This window comes from Amaranthus tricolor, chromosome 7 (genome assembly GCF_026212465.1).
Source record: "Amaranthus tricolor cultivar Red isolate AtriRed21 chromosome 7, ASM2621246v1, whole genome shotgun sequence".
Taxonomy (NCBI): domain Eukaryota; kingdom Viridiplantae; phylum Streptophyta; class Magnoliopsida; order Caryophyllales; family Amaranthaceae; genus Amaranthus; species Amaranthus tricolor.
In genome coordinates this window covers 25,385,958-25,390,607 of record NC_080053.1, presented here as the reverse complement: position 1 = coordinate 25,390,607, position 4,650 = coordinate 25,385,958, and the positions used below count along the sequence as shown (strand labels likewise).

Here is a 4,650-nt window from a genome sequence, read left to right as displayed (position 1 = left end):
GACCCAAAATATTATGAATGGGCCGGGTTGGTTACCCAACAATAAAGAATAGCCTTCATACTCACTTTGCCATTCGATTTGATTTTGTTTGACTTAAAAGGAGAATTGTCAGTTTGATTGTTTGTCTCTCAGCAAAACGTACTCAGAATACGGAGCTCGTTTTATAATTACTTTGATCAATATTCACTCACAATTTAATTGCATGTCTTGTTATGGAAACTAAACTACATTATTTTCTGGATTCCTGCTGGATCGGAGCCTGGAAAGAGGGCTAAGTTCTGGTAACAAGTGACAACAGCATAAGTCCCAATTTCCAAAATAAATAGTGAAGGGAAAAAAAAATGGAGATGCGGGGGATCGAACCCCGTGCCTCTCGCATGCAAAGCGAGCGCTCTACCATTTGAGCTACATCCCCTTATTGTTGTTATATCGATAACCATTTAAAATTAATGTTTGTCTGAACATGCTTTTATTTGAATGGCAAGGCTTGAGTCTTTATTCAAAACTTGAGCACAATGGCGGATTTTAAACAATTTTTTTAGGTGAAGAGGATCTTGTTTTGGCTGGTTGAAGTTAAGATCTGATCTGTTTGAACGTAACTTTACTTAACTTGAAAAATCAATACAACGAACTAAATTGTTTAATCTATTTTGTCAATTTTATCATTTTTCAGTTCAATATCATTATTCATTAGTTGAAACTCATTACATTTCAAGAAAAAATGAAGATTAAATCAATATCTCTTTGTTAAAATTCTTAAAAACAAACACATTAACTATTGTTGCTATAAGATTTTTTATAAACTCCAAAAAATATTATATTATTTTAGAAGAAACTTTAATGATACAATTTTAAAAAATAAAAACACTTAATCTAAACCAGTAACAATCTAATCCAAAATAATCCTAACTCGAAAATAAATCAATCCAAAAATAACTTAATTTGAAACTCATTCAAACGATCATTTTGATAGTTATAGGTCGACTCGAACTTGATCCATCCAAAAATATTTATAATACGAAAATCACATGACGGGAAACTTGCCCTGCCATTTAAGAGACTAAAACTCGTGAACAAGTTTATTAGCAAAAAATATTATATTATCGTGATTAAATTTATCGATTATACGACTTTTCCAAACCAAAAATAAATAATTGATGTTTTTTAATTATTTACGAAATACGTCACCTTTTCATTCAATTAAACATATCAAATTTTAGGTAGGTCATACATAAAATTGCTATAATAAATCATATAAAAACTTTATCTAATTTAGCTCTAACTTAAAAAAAAATCAAATTCGAAATCAAGTAATGATATTGACATAATCAACTATAATCCATTAAAATGATTTCGTTTGTCAAAAATCATAAACAATAACATTTGTCTTTTTTAATATTTTATTAACATGTATAATTTGTCAAAACTCTTGACTTTTGTTATTTTTCAATATTTTTATTAATATTTTTTATTTGGTTTAATTTGATTTGATCGGATTGATGTGATATGATATGATTCAAAGACAAGTAATAGTATATCTATGCCTTTGATATTAAGCATATGACTAATATGAATTATTTCAGTTAGTATATTCTACTCGTTCGTGTTTAATATTTTGTTAGATTTATCTCCTACAAACTAATTAATAATATGAACCCTATAGCTTAATAAAATAATAAGAGGCTAAGTAAATTGAATTATTATAAATTTAAAGGCAGGTAAAAGTAAGATTATTATGATTTAATATTATAATTTTTTTTTAAATATTGTTACAAAATAACGTAATTTTCACTATATCCTAAACTAAAATTTATTTTTCAATTTACTGTCTACATAAAATCATTACTTTTTTAAACTGCAGAGTGAACCGATATATCACATAGCAATTTATCAATTCTAATAAATCACTATGGTTCATCTATTACTTTAAAATAGGGAACGCAATTTTTGGGTAAAAATATATTGTATAAAATTGCAAAGTGATACAATAGTTTATGAACCGCTACATCATTTAGTGGTTTATAAAAAAGTTGTATTAAAAAGAAATTAAATGTTGTTGCTGAAATTTGGATCCCAAACTTCATGTGTTATAAATTAGTTTTTAGCTTTTTAATTCAAAACATAATACTCTCTAATGTACTGCTACGTCACACAATGGTTCATTTTTTTATTCTAATAAAATAAAATATAAACAAACCGATAAGTCACTTAATAGTTTATTTATTATTATTTTTTTTTGTTTTAATTTTAAAGAAACATAAAAACATGGCTAACAATTGTAACCTATTGGTGATGGTGATGTGACCTAAACAATATAAATAAAATATCAAATATTTTTGATTCGGTGTTACATGTACTTGTACACGTGGATTTTCATATTAATATACTTTTTACTAATTATATATGTTTTTTTTTTGCTTCTATTTGTCTTCAAAAGATGGGCAATATTATAGAGCTAGTTATGTCCTTTGAGGATCTTATCAAGTAGCCTTACGAGCATGGTTATTAAAATCATGATTCATATCTACAATTTTACGATTTTACGACCTAAAATAAGCGAACGATTCAAATCGTAGGTAGAATCGTAATTTGGTAGAATCTAGGATTTTAATTAAACTAAAATTTATAGAGGTAGAGTCATAACACGATTCTACGATTTGACGATTAGATTTTATGAATTTATCCTTAATTTTTTAAAAATTTTCTTATGTACCATCTTTCATTAATTTTTCTTACAATTTAATGATCTGTTATCATAACTTTTAAAAAATAAATTTCTTCATCGGTATGAAGATTTACGCTAATTCTTAAATATTTTTCTATTTCATTCTAAAAATGAATGAATTGAAATTTAATTAATAAATTTAAACTTTTGAGGTGAATATTTATGACTAGAAAGCAAATTTAAGTTTATTGTAGAATCTTACAGATTTACGATTCTATTCTATCAATTCAATTCTACAGGTCTAAACGATTTCAAATAAAATCTCGATTAATAACTTTGCTTACTAGCGTATGATTAATTTAGTCATTGTTGTGGGTTTGAGAATAAATACCATTTATCAATGAAATTTAATTTTGAATTTTATCCAAATATAAGTTAGGGGTCATTTCGTGTGTTCCATATGGGAGATTGTCGCCTGTTGGTAACTTTTGGTGATGACTTATTATTTAGTCCTTTTAGGGCATTTTTGTGTGAGCTCCAAGAGGAGTGTTATTCTTTTAGGTGGAGGCACACCATGAGCTTGTGTTGTAGGTAGGGCATTTCAACCATTTGTTATTCGAAGTATATGTTTTAGATATAGCATTACAAGTATTTGTTATTCAAAGCTTATGTTCCAAGTGGAACATTACAAGCATTTTTTAGGATGCTAGTTTATGTGCATAAGTTGGAATCATTTTGAGGTAGAGAAGTTTTTCACTTTCAGAGTTTTATCATTGCTAAACATGAATGTGAATCAAGGTAGAGATTGTTAGATACATGACTTGATTCACATTATACAAGACTAGTATAGAAATTCATCCAATGATTGCACGTATTCACTAGTATGAAATATATGAAAATATAACTTTAAAGAGTAATGTAAGTATATATTATCGTGATTAAATTTATCGAATACATGACTATTTTTTTTTATTATGAATCAATTATATTATTTTTTTATTCAATTAAATATATCAAATTCTAGGTTAGGCATAGAATTGCTATAATAAAATTATTTTACCCAATTTAGCTCCAATTTGAAAAAAAATCAAATTCTAAATTAAGTGAATAATTACATTTGTCAAGGCTTTTTAAGGATAACATTTATCATTTTCTAACATTTTTATTAGTATGTATGATTTATGGTTAGTTGTTCTATTCTTATTAGGTTTGTTTTCCAAATTTTTAGGTATGGTTTCTTTATATGGTTAAGCAAATAAAGAGAGCTTAGCAGCCGGAGTTTTGGTTTTCTGCCTTTTACTCATTCTATTATTATTATTATTGTTTTTATTTTTTAATTGTTATTTTTACTTTATATTATTTTATTTATTTGCATTTTACTTATCTTTATTTTACGTTTAAGGGTCATGTTTGGGCGATACGATGCAGATTTGCGGAGTTAGTTTCAGACTCACTTGGCCCTAGCCGTTACAAAAACTTCTTTTATTCTTTTTTGAGTCGAGAGGGTTTTTGGCCACCTCTCCTTTACGGGTAGGAGTTTTTGCCGCCCTTTCCTCCCCAGACCCTGACCATAGGTTTTTATGAAAGGGATCATTGAAAATTCTGAGCATGTTCAACATGTTTGATTGCATAGGGCCCCGAAAATTTTGGGACCTCAATATAAATTACTTAGTATATTTTAGGTGTTTAAAAATATACAATTGTTAGAAAAATAACATAATTTTTAAAATTGCACGGGACCTTTATAGAATTTGTCAATTTTTACTTCGCTTTTGAGCAGGATACACTAGATATAATAATAATAATAATAATAATAATAATAATAATATAAGGAGACCCTAGCCTAAGTTTTTTGATTCAACGGACAAAAAAAAATTAAGAGTCAATCGTAAGAGTTTTAGGCAGATTAAAATAATGTCTTTCATCTTGTATTTGTTTCATCAATATTGAATATTATTAATATTAATTATTAATTAGAACCTTCT

General features: G+C 26.9%; 1 non-coding gene across 1 annotated transcript; it reads right to left on the bottom strand.

The window, feature by feature from the left end:
* Positions 1-342: 342 nt before the first annotated feature.
* On the bottom strand, positions 343-415 carry TRNAA-UGC (transfer RNA alanine (anticodon UGC)). The gene has a single exon. It is a non-coding gene; the product is annotated as a tRNA-Ala (tRNA).
* Positions 416-4,650: the final 4,235 nt, after the last annotated feature.